A 24,628-nucleotide genomic window follows, 5' to 3' on the forward strand; every position below is an offset into this window, starting at 1 on the left:
GAAAATGGTTTTCTCATCTGTGTTGGACTTTTCTACAGCTACATCTCCTGTTCTCATGAGAAGTTTTACTTCCTCAGAATTAGTGTGCCTCCGTAACACAAAACTTCAGAAAACTCCCAGGCACGTGCATGTCAAATGCATGTCCAACAGGCTTCCACAGCAATCTTCTCATCTGTAATTCACCCAGGGAGGAAGCAAGCACCTCCAGTGTTCTGCAGACTCACAGTAATCCAAGCTGCTTAAATCCTTCATAAATCCTCTGTGCAAACACACTAAAGAGATTGTCAGCAGGAAATTCAACCACTGGTTACCTTGGACATTCCTAGAAGACTTTTCCTTAATTATCAGCCAGAGCACTATGTCATTAATGCAGACAAGAGTTGACAGCAGCTGGTCTAAGGCAGTAATAGCAGAGACAGACACACAAGGCAGGTTCAGAAGCTAATCAGGAGATGAAATGGGACATGGCTTGTATGACCACAAACATGAATGCGTGTGAGGAATGAAGGAAAAATAAGACCCAGCAATGATTCCCCAGGTTTCTGGCTTAGATATTTGAGAGGATGCAGCCACTTTTTATTAAACACAGGAGGAAGAGCAGACTTGGGGAGATATATGGTTAACTGCACACTAATTTATATTTGCAAAATGATGAAGCACATGGAGAGCAATTTTTTATTTTTGTTAAATTGCTGATTATGTTCTTAAGAGAAAATATTTGTATTTACTATCTATGCATTTGAACCATCAGAACCCTTATTTTCAGGACCCTTATTCCCAAGTTTTCTATGTGTCTCGCTAATTCATCAAATAATATTAACCAGCAAGGGAGGGAAGTAATTAAGTGAAGATGAAATTTTTATTAAAACACTAATCATAAATGCTCATTTACTTATTCGACAAATGCTTACTGAATGTTGGCAATGAGCCAAGTACCAATGTGAACGACAGAAACATAGATAACAATGATACTGAACACATAAGGAGTACCAGCCACCACAATAAGCACGTCATCTGCCATTGACAATCCCCATCATAATCCTGCTAGGAAGGTGTTATTACAATGACTATTCCATAGATGATGAGAACTAAAACTAAAATCCTAAACCCCAAACTGGCTGAACAAATCCCCTCTTGGTTAAGGGGACCCCAGAGAAACCTTAGAAACTGAGTTCCTGGCCACGGTGCGATGGGAAGCCAGACCCGTCTCATTACATCCCCTCCTTTTTGTGGTTTAGACACAACAACTGACCAGCATTAATGTTAACATAGAGATCCTAAGACTAACAAAATGGACTCTGTGGCAATAAGATACCAAATTATAAAGATTGCCTAAGGCCATGCCAGGCAAGGGTTAAGTCATGCACCCTCCACACTTAAAGAGTAAATTCTGTTCCAACTGCCACAAGTTTTTCTTTTTCTCTAGCAGTTAAACCAGCACCAGCTTCAAGATAAGCACTACTGAAACAACTGCAGCACTCTCACCACCAGATGCTGACCCCCGGCCGATTCCACAAGCCATACCCACATTTTTGATTGGAAAAGAGACAGCTATGGTTCAGTAACTTTCTCCTAATAAGAGATCATGGACCATGGACTGATCTGGCTGGTTTACAGAGGCTGTAAACTTGAGGGCCTTCGTGTCCCTGCCTTACGTTTTGCCATATAAGGCCTAATTGTAAGACACTTAAATGTTAAGTCTCCACCCCAAAGTGAATATGGGATGCAGGTAATACGCATGTTTGCTTATCACACATGTACCTCTCCCACTTCATGAATATTCATAGCTCCTCCTGTAACCTATTGAATATGTATACTTGGCCAACCTCAGCATAAATCCCTGTTCCACCCCTTCCTCCCTCAAAGTGTCTGTTAATAGCCTCTGCAAGAGGCTACACTTCCCAGCCTTCAAAAATGGCCAGCCTGCAGGCTATAACCCTTTATAAGAAATAAAGTCTCCTTCACAGATTTAAAGATCTTGTGATTTTTCCGTGATGAAACTGACATAGCAACATGTTGAGTAACTTGGCTAATGAGTAGGAAACCAAAGTTTATACCAAACCCTGGGACTCTAGAGCCGGTCTCTGCCATGCCTCTTCCCTCAAGGAAGTCAGGATCCTCTTGGGAGGCAGACCATACATGTCATTAGAAAGCTTTTACAATGATCACCTTGCTTGTTCATCTCAACTCTCGCAGATCTGCCACTTTCTTCAGTCCTCTAACCACTTGATTCGGTACACTTGATGTGATCTAGCATTACCAGTCTCTCCTCCACCTCATGCTGCCTGTAATTGTAGCAGTCACTTGTTTTCAGTCATATCATTACAGAGCAGCATTGAGTTTTCCAGTTTATAAGCAGCCCAAATTTGTTTTCCTGTTGAGCTTTTGCCTTGAATGTCTGGCTTTTCCTTGGGGATACATAGTTCACAGTTCCATTTCCCACAGGAGCTTTACTCTGGAATGTCTAATAGTGTGTGTTTGTTTCAACATCGGGGATATAAATAGGTAAAATGAAGTTCTGCTTGGTGCTGCTGCACGGCTGCAAGAACCAAGGGCCAGCCAATCATGAGCTGAGGGACTTACTGTGTTTGTTTAAATATAGTTCAGGTTTCTCCCTTCTCTCTACCTCAACAAGATTTAGCACCTAGAACAAGACACTACACCTTTAGTTTGCACTCTGAAATTGCTAGGAAGTAAATCCATCTGGAAACTGCACTGGATAAGGAGCAGGGATACACAGCAGTGGCTGGAAAGAAATTACTCAAGTACGAAATCAGGAAGGAACCTCATTAACACCCCACCACCTTTTGTAAAGTCAAGAATACACTGTCCAGTATGAAACCCAGCCAAGATCTCAGCTGTTGACTGTTCAGTGAAAGAGGAACATGAAAGTGACAGAAGGACATTCATTCCAGAAACCCTGAGAATCCAGCAGCCCCTACCTGGTCTCCAGCTCCATGACTTGCCACCGCCCTCACTGCTCCAGTCTAAATTCCACACCTTCAGAGCTAGAGTCAGAGTTTCCAGGGTGGCAGGAGTGGAGTGAACCAGGGGGATCCCAGCATCCTCCTCAAATGTAGGGACTAAGACTGGCGGGGAAAAGGGGCAGGGTCCTTTGGGGATTGTAATGCACCCAAGGGGAAATCCCAGAGATCCAGGTTCAGTCCTCTGGCCCTCCCCAGCTAGCCTGATGTAGCTCCATCTTCACTGAAGTTCCTCTGGTGATAACACATCATGTTGAAGAGGATATTTAGGGCTTCCTGAGACAAAGCTGTGCTAAACACATGAACTCTCAGCAAATACTAGCGAGTGAATTAAGAATGAATGAATATCCTATAAAACAAAGCAACAAATCAGAGACAACCCCCTACCCCCGACCCCATGGCTCAATGAGAGCTCCTGGACCTGCAGCATCCCCACAACATATAATTCACCCACTACCCCATACTAGAGAAACCTAGGAGGCTCTCGTGTCCTGGGGAGCAAGCTGTTAAGTAGAAGTGGGAGAATCCCTAACCCTGTTAAGAGTTGGAATGTTAAACTCTAAAGATAAGCCTGAAAACCAGCTTTAAAAAATGTGAGCATTCCTAGTTAACCTAGAGAGGCAGAATTCTTTTCCCTCCTATCAAGACAAACCCACAGTAGCTCAGTGCCTGGATTATGAGGCCACATCACAAAGATGTTAGTTTTTTCAGTTTGGGTTGTTGCTGAAAAGAAAGTAAGAATTTAGGCATTACAATTCAGACTAGATCCATTCATTAGGTCCACACCACACCAGTAAACAGTGATACAGATTTGCATAGTGTTTTTTTTAATTAACATTTAATAATGTTTTACTTCCCAAGCCCCTTATGAGCTGGGCATTGGCTAAAAAGGTTTTGGCTCAGTACAAAGAAGAATGTTCCACGCCTGTGAAACACCAAACAATGGAGCAGTGGTATTGTAAGGGAGTAGCCTCTGGCCCATTCAAGTCAAAACTGGATAATTATTTCTTGCAGATGCTTTAAAGAGTTCTAATAATTTAGGTGTGAGGTGAGAATAAATAATCTCTAAGATGTCTTCCAATCCTAGCATACATGATAAATTTTTTCTGTGGAAAAAGCACCCAAACAGAAAGTGACCAGTGACTTTCCCTAGTCACACAACCAGACCCTCCAGCTTCTAGCCTAACACTCTTTCCACTGGATGGTCTTCACCACCACCAGTGCTCAGCCCCAAGACACCAGGGGAACACTGGCACTGTCCCTTTGGTTTCATAGAAAATAAGCACAAATAAAAGATTCAACATCTGACCGACATGCTTTCCCATATTTTATAAGAAGATCAATTTAGTACCATATAGGTACCAAGGTACTATAGGTACCACATAGGTACATTAGACAGACTGTTTTGTAAACTTCTGAAAGCCAATACAAAGAACATCTCAGAGTTAGTATGGTAGAACCTTCTAGAACACTTGTCATGGCCTGAATCTTCATGTCCCTCCAGAATGCATATATTGGAACTTGTATTAGGGTTCTCTGGAGGGACAGGACTAATAGGATAGATGTATATATGAAGGGAGGTTTATTAAGGAGTATTGACTCATTCAACCACAAGGCGAGGTCCTACAACAGGCCATTTGCAAGTTGAGGAGCAAGGAAGCGAGTCTGAGTCCCAAAACCTCAAAAGTAGGGAAGCTGACAGTGCAGCCTTCAGTATGTGGTCAAAAGCCTGAGAGCCCCTGGCAAACCACTAGTGTAAGTCCAAGAGTCCAAAAGCTGAAGAAGTTGGAGTCTGATGTTTGAGGGCAGGAAGCATCCAGCATGGGAGAAAGATGAAGGCGGAAACACTCAGCCAGTCTAGTCATTCCGCATTCTTCTGCCTGCTTTATTCTAGCTGTGCTGGCAGCTGATTAGATTATGCCCACACAGATGGAGGGTGGGTCTGCCTCTCCCAGTCCACTGACTCAAATGTTAATCTCCTTTGGCAACACCCTCACAGATACACCAAGGAACAATACTTTGCATCCTTCAATCAAGTTGACACTCAGTATTAACCATCACAGAACTTAACCCCCAGGGTGATGTTATTAAGAGGTGAGGACTCTGGGAGGCCCCACCTTCATGGCTGGGATTACTGCCCTTTTAAATGGGTTGAGGGAACAAGTTTACCCCCGCTTTGGCTCCTTCCACCCTGTGAAGATGCAGCAACCAGACACCATCTGTGGAGCAGAGGGCAAGTCTTTACCAGACACCAAATCTGTTGGCACCTTGATCCTGGACTTACCAATCTCAAAAACTGAGAAATAATTTTCTATCATTTACAAATTACTCGGTCTAAGGTGTTTTGTTATAGCAACGGGAACAGACTAACACAACCCTATACTTCAGTATTTGGGATAATTGGATTAAACTAATAATTTCACTATTACCCCATAATCAAACATAATGGCAGCATTTATTTGGCTGAGTTTCATGCTTAGAGTATGGGAATAAGAATTGTTCCATTATAAAGGTCACAACCTTACATAATGATCTCCCTTACATAATAGTCACACCCCTATTTTTGGACCGGCAGAGCCAGCATAAAAAGTGTTATCATTACACAAATACAGCACTTTAGGTGTTTTTAAGGACAGAAATATATTTTCAATTCTATTACTATTTTTCAAACAGCTGAGGCTAGACAGAGATTCCAAGTGCCCTGCTTCGCTGTTTTTGAGCTGTCAAAAAAAATGAATCAACTGACTACAGTCACGTATCTAACACAAACATAGAATTTCGCAGGAAGTCTGAGGTTATTTGGGTCAAGTTCATATGGTATTTGATCTACAGCCTGATAATATAGCTTTTGTGCTATATGAGCACACTAGGACATGGTGTTATTTTTTAACTGAGACATAAAAACCAAAGTAACAATCTACTTGTATTCATTGTTAAGTTTTCATATCCTTATAGCCAAAGAAAGGAAAACCACTTCCAACCAGCCTGCTTCTATTAATACACACAGTGATCTTTGATGTAAATGTCACACATGTTCACTTTAGGCTTCTGGTCAAATTTGCATGAGGCCAATTAAATTCTGAGGTCCTGAATCTCCTCTGTAAATTCAACAGATAGATTTCTCTTCTTGTACTAAGCTATTGTTTGGTATTGTTCTGAACTACTCAACAGCTGTAATTCTGCAACTCACTGGATGTTGAAGGGTATAATAATTGTACCGAGGGATATGAATGTGTGTAAACCCAAAGCCCAGTGCTGTCTCTACGGTGATACACTTATCCACATTCCTCCCACTGTCATGACACAGTCCTCTTACTTCAACTGGCTCACTTCTCCGAATGCCTGGAACTTCACTCAATTTACCTTCCCTTATACACCTTAGATGTCACCTTAGATAGTGCACCTTAAATGTGCACTATTATGGTAGCCACTAGCCATATGTGGCTTCTGAGCACTTGACATGTGGCTAGCCTAAACTACTGAGATGTGCTGTAAGTACAAAATTATATACTAGATTTTGAAGACTTAGTATGACATATGTAAAATACCTCAATAATTTTTATATCAACCTGCTGAAATATTTTGCATATATCAGGTTAAATAAAAACATACATATTATACACTAGAAAATTTTAAATTATGTGTGTAGCTCACATTATTGGATAATATTGAGTTGGCTAATTTTAGGCTCTCTTTCCCTGACTCCATTCTACTGAGCTCTCTTCAATTACACATAAATTGGGTCTTCTAATTTTATCCTTTATCTCTTAATCTCCTTTTCTATCCTTTTGTTTTTCCTGTGCTGCATTCTGGGTAATATCTCATATTTATCTTCCAAATCACTGATTCTTTCTTCACTAGGTCTAATCTGTTGTTAATCCATCCATCCATTACATTAGGTTTTATGTTTACTTTGTTTTGATGTTTTGAATATGGTTTTGTTTACTGAACTTCCAGACAAGATTTCATCTGGTTTAGAAAAATATTGGAAACCATTAGGCAATTTCTACTAATGCTGAATACATGCATACTCTGTCACCAGCAATTCTACTCCTAGGAATAAACCCAACAGGAAAAAACGATAGCCCAAAACTGAAAATTACCCAAATGCCCAACAGCTGTAGAATGTGGCATATTCACACAATAGAATACTAAATTAAATAAGAAAAGTATAACTATATGGAAAAATATGAAGTTCTTTTATCCTTTTTCATATGTTGAGAGACAAAGGTCATATACAAAAGATTATATAGTATATAAATCCATGAATAAAATCTTTTTAATAGGCAAAATTAAAATGGTATAAGAATTCAGGATACTTGCATAATAGTCACACCCCTATTTTTGGATACTGGTTGACCTTGGAGTAATACTAGTTGACCTTGGAGTAAAAGATTACATGAAGGGAACAGAAAGGGGGTTTATGAGATGCTGGTAATGTTCTGTTCCTTGATCTGAATACTGGTTACATAGTACATTAATTTATGGAAATTCATCATGGTATATCCTTATGATTTTTAAACTTTGCATATAATTTAACAGTATAACAAACTCAAACTCTAATCAGTGATTTTCAGAAAAATATTTGGATGTTGTATTAGTCTGTTTTCACACTGCTATAAAGAACGACCTGAGAGAGGGTAATTTATAAAGAAAAGAGGTTTAATTGACTCACAGTTCCAAGTGGCTGGGGAGGCCTGAGGAAACTTACAATCATGGCAGAAGGCGAAAGAGAAGCAAGTCACGTCTTACATGGCGGCAGGAGAAGGAGAGTGTTGAAGGAAGTGCCGCACTTTTAAACATCAGATCTCATGAGATCTCACTATCACAGAACAGCATGGGGAAAATCTGCCCCCATGATCCAATTACCTCCTACCAGGTCCCTCCCCTGACAGGTGGGGAATTACAATTCGAGATGAGATTTGGGCAGGGACACAGAGTCAAACCATATCAGATGTTAAAACCTTTTTTTTCCTTTTTGAGTTGTCAGTTTTGAATATAATTATTTCAAAAATTTCATTTTGTTTCCTTTTCAAATTCTGCCTAGACATTTTTAATAGCATTTTGCTCATGTTTTCAAATCCATCTTTTATTTCTAGAAACATTTTAGGACATTTCATTTATATTCTGACTGATAATTCTTAAATTCAAGTTCTTGGGAAGTCTAATTCTACTGTTTGTTGTTTCCACTGATGGCTTGTTTACTCTGTGTAACTGGAAACTTTTCATTGTGAAGTCATATGTGGTTGATTTTAATCTGTGAGAATTCTAAAGAGCCCCAGCTGTGGGAACATTCCTACAAAGCTGATTCTCTTCCGATTCTGCTGGAATCCTGAGTCTCTCTCAAACTGGAATTATCTTAACAATTCTTTTGCTTGAGGTTTCCTGGACGGCATATGTGGATAATGTGAGTTTAAGCCCTAAACCTTCATGAGTTCAGAATTCTCAGCAGAGACATTTCCCCACCCCCAGCCAAGGCCAGAACAATTTCTCATAGCAGTTTTTCTTTGCCAAATGGATTTTTCTAGTCCATCTTTTCACTGAGGGTGTAGATCTTCAAGATTCCTGGCTTTTGCAGACTCTTAATCAGTTCAGTTGACCTTGTAACAGCGCCCAAGTCCTCATCTCCCATTCCACAGTGCACCCCTCCCTACTCATCCCTGTTGTATGGCAATTAAAACTGAAGCTTTCAGTTTCTGTTATCTGCACACACTCCCAAGGCAGCCCATATCTTAGATCCTCACTCACCACCCTGGTGTCAGCTCTCTCTCCATTTTTGCCTCTGTAGAGACTTACATTCAATTTTTATGAGCTTAGCTACATATTTAAAAGGTTGTTTTTTATATTACATTCAGCATTTCTCAGTGTCTGTAATTGGGAGAGTTTCTCCAAATATCTATTCTTCATAATACTAGAAGCAGAAGTTCAACAGGCCTTCTCTATCTGATGCTTAAAAGCTAGCAAGGCAGTCATTTCAGGGCTTTGGAGAGGTCCTACTCTGTTACCTCCCAGCTTAGTTACAACTGAATTTTCTAGAACTAAAAAAAATGTTTAACATGAGCAGAGGTGAGGTGAGGTGTCAACCAATCCATTTTCACAATATGCTACCACCTACCATTCAGTGGACTTGCTAAAAAGTCACCTAGCAGAGACAGCCTTGCCACTTTGTTATGCCAAAGGATCAAATAATGCAGAAACCATTCATTCATACAATAAATATTCACCAAGAATCTGCTCTTTGCAAGGTACAAAGTGCTAGGCAAACAAAAGTGATTAAAACAGGAACTTGGCCCTCAAAGAGTTTAGCTAGAATGCCTAAAAATTTTCTTGCCTTAAGTGCAAATTGATCAATAAGTAGAGACTGCCTGGAGCATTGTATTAACAATCTGAGGCCAGGCATGGTGGCTCACGCCTGTAATCTCAGCACTTTGGGAGGCCGAGGCGGGAGGATCACGAGGTCAGGAGATTCAGACCATTCCAGCCAGCACAGTGAAACCCTGTCTCTACGAAAAATACAAAAAATTAGCCGGGCATGGTGGCATGCACCTGTAATCCCAGCTACTTGGGAAGCTGAGGCAGGAGAATTTCTTGAACCCAGCAGGCGGAGGCTGCAGTGAGCCAAGATCGCACCACTGCACTCCAGCCTGGGCGACAGAGTGAGACTCCGTCTCAAAAAAAAAAAAAAGAAGAAGAAGCTGAGGACAAGTCTAAACTAGTGAGTCAACTGTTAAAATACAAACCCCACTATGCCATTTCCCTGTTGAAGCACCTCTAATAGCTTCCCATTACTCCCAGGTTGTAATCCAAACTCTGTGGCCTACAAGGAGGTCTTCCCAGATGTGGCCCTGCCTGTCTCCCAGTCTTCCTCTTGTTCACTCCATTCTATCCATACTAGCTTCCTTCTGCTCTTCAAAGGTGCCTAGTTCATTCTCACTTTAGCTCTTTTGCACATATTCTTCCTCCCACCTAGAATATTCTTAGTTCTTTACATGGGTCCCACTTCTCATCATGAGTCTCAGCTTAAATGAGACACACTTTGAGAGGGCCCTTCCCTAAAGACCCTGTAAAAAGGATCTCTCCCACCATATCATTTATCTGTCACATCACCCTTTTTAAATTTTCTTCATAGTCCATATCAGTATCTTAAATTATCAAGTTATTTGTATATTTTCTCATTTATTCTTTACTTTTCTCTATATTCTCTAAATGTACCTGGCATATGTAATGGGTGCTCTGTGGTATACATATGGATGAATACATAAATGGATAAATGGTCAGTGATGTCTGCAAGCATGCAAAATAGGAGGGTGGCTCTACTTGTACTACCTAAGTGCATCAGAGGAAAGGTGACAGTAACAAAAAACATCAACTAAGTGCAAAAAATGCCATTAGGTTCAGGAGTGATGAAAGGGGACATAATGAACTCTGTTGGGAGCAAGTGAAGGACACAGGCAGGCAAACTGTCCCTGAAAAGGCAGCTTACCAAAGACCCTAAAGAAAAGCTGGAAGTTACTGGCAGGCATGGTGGAAAAAAGCATCCAGACAGAAAAAGCACATGCAGCAACAAGCAGGTGTGAGATTCCTCCTTACTTCATGCTATCACCCTGAATTCAGGGAATCAGAACTTCCCAAAGGATTCCAGTTTTGGCCTCTTGTCCAGAGATGTCCAGGTGGCCAAATATCAAAGTCCTGTTTCAGACTTTCCCATTAACTAATCATATGGTTTCTAAGAGAGTCGTTCTACCCCTGGGGGCCCCCACCTTCAGCAGCTATAAAACCAGGATGTGGCTCATAGGTCTCTCATATCCCTTCCATCTCTGCAGGTCTGTTAGATACTCCCGTGTTTGCTCCAGCACACATTCTGAATTGGCCAGTACTGGAACTGTAAAACATATTGATTCCTTTTGGTGATTTCTTTTGTGCTGGTTTTTGTTTTTTAATGATTAAGAGATAGTCTACAGAATATCAGTGTTCCACTCTGTCACTCAGTTATAGCTAAACAAATCAATTATAAAATTAAGCTCTGAATTTTGGTAAATTCCAAAGCCTTGCACGTGCCGCCTCTGGCCAGTCTGAAGTCCACCGCTCCATATCACTGAAAGCCCTTCTTTAGAATGCAGGTGACTGGGTCCAACCATTTACCATCCAACCCCCCAGAGCCACTGAATTAGCATCTCTCATGAGTGGGGCCCAGAAATCCACATTGTCAACATTGGTAATGCCCAGTTAATTCTTTCTTATTCACCCTCAAGGAGAGAACCACTACCTCTTAGCTTCGCTCTGTTCCAGGATAAAAACAAAACAATAACCAAAACACTAACAGTGGCCAGCATGCGTTGAGTGCTTCTTATGTGTCGTGATTTGTCCCAGGCTTCTGACTTCCTTTCTTGCCCCAACAGTGTTGAATCACTTGCCCAGGTTCACATAGCAACCAGCTGGGGAATGAGGATTTGAGTCCACGTTCTTTGGACTCCAGCATCCATGTTTCCAACTGCTAACTACACTACAGCAGGGTACAATGCTTAAGAGCCTCATTCAGCTCTAGCATCGGACTTGATGAGTTCAAATCCCAGCTGTACCATTTACTAGCTGTGTGGCCTTGGGCAAGTTATTTTGCCTCCTTCAGCCTCAGTTTCCTCAATGTAAGGTGAGGATAATAAGCATTGCTACTTCATAGGGTGCTTGGTTGTGAAGGACAACTGAGTAAAATGCTGAGAAGGGAACCTGGTGCATAGTGAGCGTCAGCCATGATGATCCAGCCTCCCTTTCTCCAGGCTTGGGCTCCTTGGGGCCTGGTACTTGTCCCAAAGGAAATCTCTGTCAAGCATGAGTAGACGGAACTGAAAAAAATCCATCCTCTCTGCTGGAAAGCAACCCACAGCCCATGGTCCCATGGTCTACTGACAGTGGGTCAGTAGTGTTGTCTTTGGAGATAAAGTATGGCACATTATTTGAACTTGAATGTTCAAAGGGCATCAACTCCTTTCTAGCACACAACACTTTCAGCCTTGCTGCTTCTTTTTCTTTCATGCCTCCTAATGGTTCTGTCTGTCATTATGAACCTTTCAGCTCTGCTTCCACAAAGCACAAAGGGATCCCATCCTTTAATCCTCAAAATAGTTTGTCTTTATAGTTTGGCAGGTAACAGTTGGTTGCAGCAGTAACTCCTGAAACCTGCCTCTCATTATGCCAAGAACTGCAATGTGTTTGCCACATCAAAGCATGAGTGATAACAAATGCTTTCCGATGGTGAGAACTGCTCTTTATGGCCTGCTTTCCAAGTGCCCTCTTGACATAGAAGAACTTTTTTTTTACAACATCAATCATCATTAGTAGCAAATGGTGATATCTGTATCTGTCCAGGTGACATCTCAGCCAAGGAAGGAAGCCACATCCTGAGAATGTCAGCTGTTACCTCAAGACTGAAATACAGCAATAGTTACCTCAAGATAGAAATATAGTAAAGAACTTTTGTCTTTCATGGCAGAAATTATTCCGTAAGTCATATTTTTACTAAATCTTCTAAGGAGGTACTTAAAATTACTTTTTCGTTGTAAATAAAACTAGTTTTAGAGTAATGCATAATATTTTATTCTTTTATTTTTGAGACAGGGTCTCACTCTGTCACCCAGGCTGGAGTACAGTGGCATGATCCTAGCTCACTGTAGATTCGAAATCCTGTTCCAGTGGTCCTCCCACCTCAACCTCCTGATCAACTGAACTATAGGAATGCACCACCAAACCCAGCTAATTATTTTTTTGTAGAGGTGGGGGTCTCACAATGCTGCCCAGACTGTTCTCAAACTCCTGGCCTCAAGTGATGTTCCTGCCCAGGCCTAAAATTTTAAGTAAGTTCCTATTTATGACCACAGATATTTTGAGAGTCCATTGCCACACTAGCCTTATGCAAACTCAGCGATGCACCCATGAACCACTATACCCATCCCAAAAGCTCCACCCAGGGGAGACAAGGCATCTGAGGGGCAAAAGCCCCAGCAGACCACCACGGATCTGCTGATCTGGGAGCAAACAGACTCCTCCTCTTAAAAGATCCACCCACTCAGCAACACCTGAACTTGGCAGGAGCCCGCAAACAAGCACCTCACTCCTTGGTAAGACTTTCCTTTTGCTGCACCAAACTGGAATCTTCCTACCGCCCCAACCTACTGAATGTATACCATTATTTCAGCAAGAGAAACTGAGCAAAACATTGACTACTTGTGTTAGAGAACAATGAAATATTCTCATCAGAAACCCTATCCTAGAGAAGGAAACTGTCTGCAGTAGAGGGAGGAGCTCCACTAACTTCGAACAGCTCCAGGACTGACATTGCTAAGGTCTTCCCAACTTTATCTTTTCTCACTAGCCCCCAGAGCTGTCCAGTTCCAGCACATGGACATATATGAAAATACAATATCATATGCCTCCTCCACTGACCAGGGCAAAAGCTGCAGTAAAAGAACTATCAAGTCAAGGAATTATCTTAAAATATTACTAATAACATTACCAAATTACAAAAAAAGGATCTTTAATAAGCCTTCCATCTAATGAAGAATGGAATGAAAATCAAGAAAAAATGTTGACAGAATACAAAAAGCTGAAGTTCAGATGCTGAACACATTCTTTTAATGTTTTATTTATTTATTTTGAGACAGGGTCTTACTCTGTTGCCCAAGCTGGAGTGCAGTGGCGCAATCATGGCTCACTATAGCCTCTACCTCCCAGGCCCAAATGATCCTCCCATCTCAGTCTCCCAAGTAGCTGGGACTATAGGTGCATGCCACCATGTCCAGCTAATTTAAAAAAAAAAATTGTAGAAACAATGTCTCAATATGTTGCCCAGGCTGGTCTCAAACTCCTGGGCTCAAGTACTCCCCCTATCTTGGCCTCCCAAGTAGCTGGGATTACAGGTGTCAGCCACTGTGCCCAGCCGCTGAACATATTTAGTCAAACTTCTTACCAGAGTAAATCCCATTGTAACCACTTAGGCAAGCTTGGCTCCTCCCAGAATCTGCTTTCTAGGCTCAGTCCTTCACATGGTCTTCCTTCTTGTCCCCTTGGTCACCAAGCCATGCAGCCCTTCCACCCTTGGCCCATGCAGGTATAATTCTTGTCCCTAGCCCCCAAGGTAAGGAAGCCTCTTCACTTCCAAGTCCCCAAAGTCACCTGCCTGGGCCACTAGCCATGCAGCAGTAACTTCATACTTCCCTCTTTTGCTCTTCTTGAAGGTTCCTATTGTCCAACCATAGGCCAGGAAGCCCTGCTCTTACTAAATCAAGTGTTCTCAATCAACTCACCTGAGTCAAACAGGCCTTAAAAGTCTACCTATGCCAATCTTGTCATTTACATGTAAGGCAGAGAGGCTGAAGGACTTGCTCAAGGTCATAAAGAAAATTAAGGAGTACAAGCCAAGCCTCCTGTTACCCAGGCCAGTGGTTTTCACATGGTACCACTGATGAAGCCTGGGGCTGTAGACCCCGTTGAGCCCTGCCCAGTATTCCTTTTCCACCTGTCACCAGTGCTACTGCTAACCTCACACCTCTAATCTTCTCAAGAGAACCACTCTTGGGTGATACAGCCACCTTGCCCAAGTATGCCTGGGAATTATCACTTAGGACCAGGTTGCCTGTAGCTCAAGACTGGTTGATGCAAGGATACAAAATTCCTACTTTCCTGCCTCAAGGAAGAACACACCCTGCTATGATTGATGCTTCAGAGCATCCACAGGATCAGGCTCAGAATGGACCTCACCTGAAAGTGCATCCTTTCTCCTGAGAATGCTCGTTAATAACTCATTTTGCTAAGATTCTCTTATATTCAGCTCTGCTTCTAGGTAATCTAACCTGACACTGGGGTTCTCTCTGAGCATTCCAAGAAAGTATACTGGTCCAGGCCCCACAGTGCTCAAATGGCCTCCATGACAATCTTTATCCAGAGCCCATCAACATTCAATCCAGTCCCTCAGTCAGGAATATCCCCCTTGTCCCTTCCAGCCTAGAAGTCCACTCTTCCTCCTGAGAGAAGCACCAAGTCCCTGCCTCCTGCCCTCTCAAGCTCTCACCTGACTTGTAGTTAGGATCTGAAAGAAACTCTGAAGTCAGTGAATCATCAAGCTGAGGTTATCAGCAGCATAACACTCCTTAAAACATTTAGTCTTCGGTGCTCCTTAGGGAGCAGAGAAATGCCCCCACAGTGTCCCTTAATTTGCTTCTTACATGGTGAAATCTCTTAAACAGAGAATGAGGGTTTTCATTACAGCATTAACATCACCAACATGCAGTGGCTCATGCCAGTAATCCCAGCACTTTGGGAGGCCAAGGCAGGTGGATCACTTGAGGCCAGGAGTTCAAGACCAGCCTGGCCAATGTGGCAAAATCCCATCTTTGCAAAAAATATATAAAAAGTAGCTGGGCGTGGTGGCACATACCTATGGCCCCAACTATTCAGGAGGCTGAGGCATGAGAATCCCTTGGAACCGGGAGGCGGAGACTGTGGAGAGCTGAGATCACGTTACTGCACTCCAGCCTGGGTGACAGGGTAAGACCCTGTCTCAAAACATAAATCACCAACAAGCCACCCATTGCTTTTGAAAATACTCTACCCTACTTTCTCAGAGGAATCACTGTTCTTGCTACATGTTCTAACTGATGTTCTTATCTGGATACAAAATTAAAAAGGTTTGTCACTCTGGAGGAATTATTTAACTATGACTTGTTTACATAAAACAGCATCCTAGAAAATGAGTTTGCACTGGTTTCTTTCACAGCAGAGATCAGATTATTGACAAAATATCCGGAGAACTTATAACCTGCTTTGTAACAATAATGGCTATTCATGTATAGCGCCCAATATGTTCCAGGCACCAGAAATATGTCCCTTCTAATCCTTGCAACAGGTGGGGACAATACTGGTCAGAGAAGTTAAATAACTTGATCAAGGTTAAGTAACAAATACATGGTAGAAACAGGATTTGAACCCAGGTCTGTCTACCCACAAAGCAAGTGACTGGGCCACTTCACCACCTCTACCTCCTGTTCTCCAGTGCTTGAGACTGGTTCTACCCTGCAGCAGTTCCTGTTCCAAGCTAAGCTTCGTACAAGAATTAATGGATGTTCTCAAAAGTACACCCTGTTCTCTGACCTTGAGAGAGGAACAAGAAGAGCATCTGGTGTAGACAAATGTAAGGATCAAGAAGGGCTTTGACAGGAAGGCAGAGTAAATGTTCTCTTCCCTGTTTCTCCCATAAGTCTAGCTAAAAACTGAGCACTAGATCTAAAACAAGCATAAGAAGACACCGAAAGGTGGGGAGCTGCCAAGTGGGTTAAGGACCTCAGGACCCAGGGAATGACATGGCAACGAGTTCCTGAATTTTCTTTTTCCCTCATGTATTTCCTCATCTATACTTGAAAAGCCAGCAACCTGGAAACACCAATACACATAGACCAAAAACAAATAAGCAAAAAAAGCTCCTCTCTTTGTCCAAAGAACCAGGAAAGGGGCAGCCTAGCTTCTTTTAGATTGAAGAAAAAATGAAAACTTTTAGATAATAACCACTCTACTCGAAACACACCACACACACACACGCGCACACGCACACACACGCACATACACACACACACACACAAAAAAACTGTGGACCCACCCATACAAGCAAAGACCTAGTGGGGAACCTAGACAGTAGTGAGGAGCCCCAACACCTCCACCAGGATAGTTTCTGAGAGGCTGAGTGTGGAGGCTGGCCTTTCATCTCTGCTAGGTGGCAATGTGGTTGCAAAGGTGTCAGAAGAGGCTGGTGGAGAATCAGGTCTTACCCGCCACCACTCAGCAGTAATGAAGCCATTCCAACCGTGGGAGTGGAGGTCACATGGAGAACCATGACAGGACCCCTCCTCCTGGCAGCCAGATGGATATGGGTTTCAAAGAGCAACTATAAATGTTCTTGAAACAAAAAACTACAAAGAACTAGCAAAGTAATGAGAAGTATCAGCAAAGAAACAGAAGATAGAAGAACCAAGTAGAAACTTTGGGACTGAAATATATTATAAATGAAATGTAAAAAAAAAAAAAAAACTCAATGGATGGGTTCAACAGCAGAATAAAGAGAACAGAGGCCAAAAAAATCTGTGAACTTACAGATAAAACAATTACCCATAAACAATCGAAATAAATTAGACTGGGGAAAAAAATGAACTAAGCCTCAGAGACGTGTTGAACTACAAAAAAAAGATGTTAAAGGTAGGTCATCTGACTCCCAGAAGGAGAGGAAAAAGAGGGTAGGGCTAGAAAAGCATTTGAAGAAATAATGGCTAAAAACTTTCCAAAGTTGGCAAAAGACAGAATCAAGAATCTGAGCACCAAATGGGATAAACCCAAAGAAATCCACACCAAGATGCATCACAGTCTCACAAAAAGACAAAGGAAAAAGCCTTGACAGTAGCCAGAGAGAAATGATGCATGAAGCCATAGGGGAAGAACAATTTGAATGACAGAGGATTTCGCAAAATAAACCAAGGAGGCCAGTAGGAAGCAGTGCAACATTTTTTAAGTGCTGAAAGAAAGAACTATCAATCCAAAATTCTATATCCAGAGAAAATATTCTTCAGGGATGACATTCTCAGATGAAGAAAAACTAAGAGGATTTGTCACTAGGAGACCTGCCCTAAAATAATGACTAAAGGAAGTTCTCTAAACAAAAAGGAAAAGATAAAAGAAGGAATGTCTCAGAACATCAGGAAGGAAGAAAAAACCATGGCAAAAATATAGATAAATACAATCGAGTTTGCTTTGCTTCTCCTCTTGAGTTTCCTAGATTCAGTTGATGATTAAAAAATCATAACACTGTCTAATGCAGTTCTCAAGGTATGCAAAAGAAATAAGACAATCATATAATTGGAAGGGTAAAGGGAGGTAATTTTCTTTTTCTTTTACTTTTTTGTAGCAACAAGGTCTTGCCATGTTGCCTAGGCTGGTCTGAATTCCTGAACTCAAGCAATATGCCCGCCTTGGCCTCCTAAAGTGCTGGGATTGCAGGTGTGAGCCCCTGTGCCTGGCCCATGTCTAGGTTTCTATACTTCGCTGGACCTAATAAAATGACAATAATAGTAGGCAATGATAAATCATGCATGTCTACGTGTTTAAAAAGCCATGTCAAAAGATACACTCTAAAGCAATATAGATAAATCAAAATTGGATTCTATAAAATGCTCAAAGAACCCACAGAACAGCAGGAAAAGGTCCAAGGAGTAACTGAAGAGGAGGAATGGAGGCATCTGCCCCTCCTTCTGCCAGGGTCACTTTAAAACTAGACCCTTTTCACAAGGTGGGGAGCACAGTCATTTCTGCTGTTCTGGGGGTACATCTAGGGTGGGACAGGGATGAACCCACCAGGCTTTTCCACAGAGCTTTGCCTTGCATTGGTGAATGTGTGCCCTGGTGCTTATGGAAGGCTCTTCTCAAAGCCCGCAGGCTGACCTGCCGGCACACCCAAAGTGGCTCCTTGTCAAGGCTCAGGGTCTCAGCTCACCTTCAGCATGGTGGAGTTTCCCTCCTGGGGGAGAACAGTACATTTGCACTCTGTTTACAAAAAGCCAAAAGCTATGCTTTGTGTGCAACCTATCTGCTGGGAAAAAAAAAAATGGAACTAAGGTGTCTTTGAGAATGATCTGATGCAGCTAGGTCAGGGGGAAGAAAGAACCGCAACAATTTGGAGCAGTGCCCCAAACGCTTAAATGAGCTGGGTACAAATCAGTCAGCGTTGGTAAACTCTACCTATAGATAGATATAATATCTATTTTATAATAGATTATATATTTATAATATATATACTATATATTATATAGATATTTTATAATAGGCATTTTCTGACTTAGAAATACTAAGACAAAACAGATACTAAGTTCCAGAGAGCCTCCCTTTAATTTTATTAGGGACAGGAGTCCTGAATCCTTCCAGGCAAGAAGATAGCCCCACAGTCTTGTAGTAAACTGTGTGTTGCTCTGTGTTTCTAGACCCTTAACTTTGTACCTCCTAGAAGAATGCTTCTAAAAACTTTCATTACACTTGTTGATAATGTTTACACTTTAAAAAATACATATATCTGGGAAGGTATTTGTACACGTCATTCATTATTCCAAATATAAGGGTATTTGTACATTACATGTCATTCATTATTTCAAATGTAATTTTAATCAGATCAACATAAAAGCATCTTAATATAATCAGTAGTGGCACTGGTAACTTTAAATATTAAAGTCTACAATAGGGAAAAAGGAGCTTTGATTCATTGTCTCTTTTCAAATTAGCACAATCAACTTAGCACACACCTCTAATCTTTCTTTCCAACCTCTCATGTTCTTTCTGCCTTTTCTCTTGCTTCTCACTCCCCCAACCCATGATATAACAAAGAGAAGGCTGTAGAGGGCAGAGTCAGGGCTGACAAAAACAAATTCCAATTATTCCTTCTCCTTGCACGTATTCAAAAACCTATAGCCTTTTATAAAAATATTTCGATTTTTTCCCAGGAAATCTACTTTTTATGTTTGCCCTGTCTTTAGCCAACTCTAATAGATTTTTCTGTTGAGTTCTGATCTGTACCTGAGATTCTTAAGAGGTATATTTGCAGACAAAACCAGGAAGATTTCCCTGAATTTTTTGGAAACAATCTTCCTTACACCAAAAAGTAAATTGCCCAAGGAAGCCTCTCCCACCTAGGACTTCCTAAGAGCATAACTGGCACTTGTAAAAACTCAGGAAGGTTGCAAAAAAATTGGAAATGGGGTTCCATGGTTTCAATATAACGTTAAATTTGAAAATTAACGCCTCAAGTTAATTTGGCTCTTTCTGCCTTGAACTGATTAGTGAACACTAGATTTCATGCTAGAGCTCCCAAAACATTTGCCTGCAATGCAGGGCTCATGTTCCAAATTCTGCTTTTTGCAGTAAAAAATAATATGCTCACATCATTTCATGACCGTGGTGCTACAGTGTTTCTACCGGCTTGCACGCCTCCTACGGGTGGGCTGATGTTTATTGTATTAGTACATAATGCTGCAACTTTCCACTGGCACACAAAGCTAGTGGTTTTCTAAAGCAGTCCTGGAATTCATTACCATGGAAACAAAAGGTATAAAAAGCTGTTTTTATCTAATAGGAAAACTTACAGGAACTCTAAAAAAGATCAAAAGTGTTTTCAAAGTAAAGGTAGAGTCAAATACATTAAGTTTAGGTTAAAGGAGCCTCGGAAAGGAATCGCAAGGGTTAACAGAGGAAGGAGGCGGACTCTGTAGTGATGGGAGAAAACTCAGCAGCGCCACTGGGAGGCTCTGAAACTGGGACAGGGATGGATAGGTCAGGCTGCCGACCAAGTCTACCCCCAAAAAAGAACTGAAAGAACCCAATACTCTTCCTCTGCCAAGGTACAGGAGACATGGTTAGAACTCCAGTCTCTCCCCACAGAGGTGAAAATGAGTAGTTTGTTCTTCGGACATAAATAATATCATACACACCCTGGTCCTAATACATCCATCCAACCATTCTAGACTCTAGATTCTAGACATGGAAACGAGAAGTAAATGAAAAGCTTAATACAAATATGTTCATTTTATCAACTCATGATTTGATCTAGAGCTTGATCTCATGTGTTCAGGAAATGCTGTCACAGGTCCTATTTTAGTTTGGGAAAGGAGTAAGCGCAAACCACAAGTATTTATTTTGGTGTTTACGGTGTTTTCCTAACATCCAAATAAGTTCACCACATCCTGCCATCAGCTTCAAAATAGAATTTTGGATATATTCTTCCTTCCATGGAAAACTTCCTGATACATAAACTGCTCTGACCATCTGTAATAATACAAACTCTTATCCAGTATCCTCCTCAGAAAACATCTGGAACAATAGGAAGCTCCCATCAATGCTGCTAAAGGAACACAACGTTTCTGGAAGCCATGTGATCATTCCGGCAGCAGGGAAGATACATGGGGTCACAGGCAGTCAGACTCCATCCTTATACTGAGGCCACTGCCCACCATGGGTGTGCTGGCCAGCCCATCTGCCATTCTAGCCAGCGATATACGGAGAGTATGAGGCTTACAGAGCTGAAGTCTTCTGCATTAAAAGGCTTAATTTTCCTGCTCAAAGGCAGTCTTTTAGAATAGCAAGGAAAATTTTAACTTAGAATGGGGTTAAACTAACAGCAGGACTGTGTTTAGAGAAAGGAAACCATACAGAAATAATTTGAAAACATACCATCTAAAAGGCAGTAAAAAGCAATGGTTGAAAGCATGGACTTTTGAGTCCATCAGACACATAGGTTTGAATATCACATGCCCACTTACTTTCCATGTAACCTTAGATAAGCCTCAGTTCCTCATCTGAAAACCATACCTATCTGACAGAATTGTTGTAAGGATCCAATAAGATCAGGCGTGTTACATGTTTAGCATAGTGCCTGGCATATGGGAAGCTGTCAATAAACATTACCTCTTGCACTGTTTCTGTTACAGGGAGCAGGTGATGTTTAGCCTGGAGAACTGAAGGCTCAGGAAGAACGGGGTCTTCAAACACCTGAAGGACTGTCTCATGAAAAAGAGATGCACAAGACAGGAGAATTGAGCAGAGAGATGTTTAACTCAAATCGAAGAACAAAGACAGCATTGAATCACCACCTATCAAGGGTCTTACTTGAATAGACTTTGGTTTGGATGAGAGGCTATAGAAGAAAACCTCAAAAGTCTCTTCCAATTCTAAGGTTTCATGATTCCAGGCATTTGGAGAATTAGGAAAAATAATCACTTAAAAAAAAACTATTTAGTGCCAAGCTTCCTAAAACATCTTTAAAATGTCCAATATCCATGAATCATAGGGTATTATCCATTTTATTTGAAAACCATGGAACTCTACTACTAGAACTTTATTCTAGGTTGTTTAAAACAAAGTACAATGCAAAACTGTCTTCTTTCATAAGAACCATTTTCTAGATGGGCATAGATTCTTTGAGGGAATTCTTATCATGCAGATATTTTACTTCAAAATCTAAACTTGTACCACTTTACTGGAATGAAATATTAATGCTATTAATTTAAACATCATAACATTTTTAAAAAATAAGGTGTTAAAATAATATTTATTCATCAATCCTATACCACTACAATATTTTAGATCAGTGATTTAATATCTGAAAAAATTTATCACATACTATGCATACCACTGATCAGCAGAGGCTGAAATTTTACTGTAACTTCAGTCCAAAGATACAGGTTTTAATTTGAGTTCTCCATAATTCACAGAAATATTTAAGGGTAAATATGAGTCTTAATTAAAATCCCTATTCTCCCAGCATGTGCTAAACCCACCCTGCTTCACATGCAGACCCTTGGCCCCAGACAATCCCAAGAGGATGTTGGCTCAGAGCAGCAAGGAGCTGACAGATGGGGCATTCGGTAAAGGAGTGGTGCTGGGTTTTTTCATTTTTGTTAGAGACGAAAGCTGTGGGAAAAATATTCTCCACTTAATCTATTTTATTTTCAGCAAGGTTTTACCTGTAAATATTAATTTATACACCAGCAAAACTCACTAGATGCCTGGGCTACATGAATATAAATGAAATAAAGCTATCCAAACTAAAAAATGAAATTTCCTGTATCTTCCTTTCTCAGGCAGAGGAAAAATATCCAAGGATTTAAAATTCTATCCAGTGGTTTCAAAGGCAACAAAAGATCTCACATTGAGCTCTCATTTAAATAGGTGGGGTTACCAGGGTAGAAATTACAAGTTAAAGTGCTGCAGCATAAAGAAGAAAAATAATCATTTATGCCATTTTCAATACAGAATTTATTTCCAAATCAAAACCCTTTACACTTGGAATATTGTCAAATCTCAAATTTTTACCTTGCTGAGATCTACGACCACCTTTTGAAACTGAGACAGTGTAGGTATGATTACTCCCTGTATACTCAAGGGTTAGGAAAATGGAAAAGAACCGTGAGCCCCTCAAGAATGGTGGCTTTTCTTATTGGAATGAAGTAAATAAAATAAATTCATTGGCAATGCATTTAATTTCTCTCTTAGCAATTAATTGTGTATCTACATTGAATGATAACTGTGTAAACAGTCAAGATATGCATGTGGCAAATGAAAAATAAAGCAAAATGTTTTATCCTGAGTTACATGGATTCCCAGAGTGCAAAGGATGGGGAAAGGGTTGGGGGGAGGGATTCTCCTAGGTTTGATAACACTTTCCTTAAATTCAACAGCAATTCACCCCTGTTTAGCTGTTCTACAATGCTGATTAAGAGGGTACAGCATTGTGCCCTCTGGGTGCTCTGTGCTCACTGGCTTGGGTTTTTACAGGGACCCCCAGTTTTGTGTCCAATGGAAGTTGGGAACACAGCACTCCAACCTTCCCCATTTTTAATCCTCCTAGAGACTCCTAAAATAATCCTTTGAAGTTTTGTCATAGCAGAGAGATGCTGTGAGAGGGAAAGAGGTTTCCACATACTTCCACCCCCACATAGCTGAACATGAGCTGGCATCAGGTAAAAGTTCACAGGATTCCCAGTCTTGGAAGACTCTTCCTCCTCTCCCGGCCTCTCAGTTTGCACACTCCTATCCATTCCTTTAAGCCCAGCCCAGCCCAATCCCATATTACTGCATGAAGCCTTGTGCTATGGAATGAATGTGTATCCCCCACCAGAATTCATGTTGAAATCCTAACCCTCATTGTGATGGTATTTAAAGATGGCATCTTTAAGAGGTAATTAACTCATAAGCGTGGAGCCCTTGTAAGCGCCCTTACAAGGAGAGACAGGAGAGAGCTTTTCTTATCTCTTTCAGCACCATGTGAGGATGCAACAAGGAGACAGCATCTATAAACCAGGGAGAGGGCCTTCACCAAGAACCCACCAAGCTGGTACCCTGATCTCAGAATTCCAGCTTCCAGAAATGTGAGGGAAAAAAAGGCTATTGTTTAAGCCACCCAGTCTAAGGTATTCTGTTGCAGCAGCCTATAACAGAGCTGATTGAGAAACCTTGGCTGATAACTGCAGCTTCCTTGGATGAAGTCAGCCTCTCTTTTAAACCCCAGGACCACACTGTAGCCCTTTTTACACAGTTTTATATTGCTCGTGGTTATTTTACAGGATTTTGGTCATTTCCCCTCAACTAGAGTACAAGTTACATTGATGGCTTAGAGTCTTCTTTTCTTTCATATTATCCACTACAATGTCGAACATGCGGCATATACCTATGGGATGCTGCATAGACCTGTTGGTGGGTTGATTGAATATTACCTGCCTACCTGTATTACTAAGTTACAGAAGGAGAATAGGTGGGTTAAATGCTAGCATCTCTTACACTATTCTACTTCTCTTGATGGGGGAAAAAAAAAGATTTAGCACTTACTGGGTTTAGAAGCTATACCAGGCACTGTTCAGCACTGTCTCACAATGCTAGGAGAGGACTAGACCACATTAACTCTGCACTGATTTCTTTCCCTGTGAAGTCCTTTTACATTTGAGCAAATTATCCATATTTGATTGAAATGAGAATTTACTAGGGCATAATTGATATGTTTGACTGAATTAGTCACATTTTAAACAGGTGGCACAAGATAGGTCATAGTGTGAATCAGAATACATTTAGTTCCACTG

The 24,628-nt window shown here is 41.2% G+C and overlaps 1 protein-coding gene and 1 long non-coding RNA gene across 6 annotated transcripts in view; one reads left to right on the plus strand and one right to left on the minus strand.

Moving 5' to 3' along the window:
* The window catches only part of GRM8 (glutamate metabotropic receptor 8), an 810,916-nt gene that overhangs the window by 764,833 nt on the left and 21,455 nt on the right, over window positions 1-24,628 (minus strand). The gene's annotated exons all lie outside the window — the stretch shown is intronic.
* On the plus strand, window positions 8,230-23,031 carry LOC104007387 (uncharacterized). The gene is made up of 3 exons (XR_001719496.3): window positions 8,230-8,391; window positions 12,348-12,481; window positions 21,485-23,031. It is a non-coding gene; the product is annotated as an uncharacterized LOC104007387 (long non-coding RNA).

The sequence above is a fragment of the Pan troglodytes genome, chromosome 6, assembly GCF_028858775.2.
Source record: "Pan troglodytes isolate AG18354 chromosome 6, NHGRI_mPanTro3-v2.0_pri, whole genome shotgun sequence".
NCBI lineage: Eukaryota > Metazoa > Chordata > Mammalia > Primates > Hominidae > Pan > Pan troglodytes.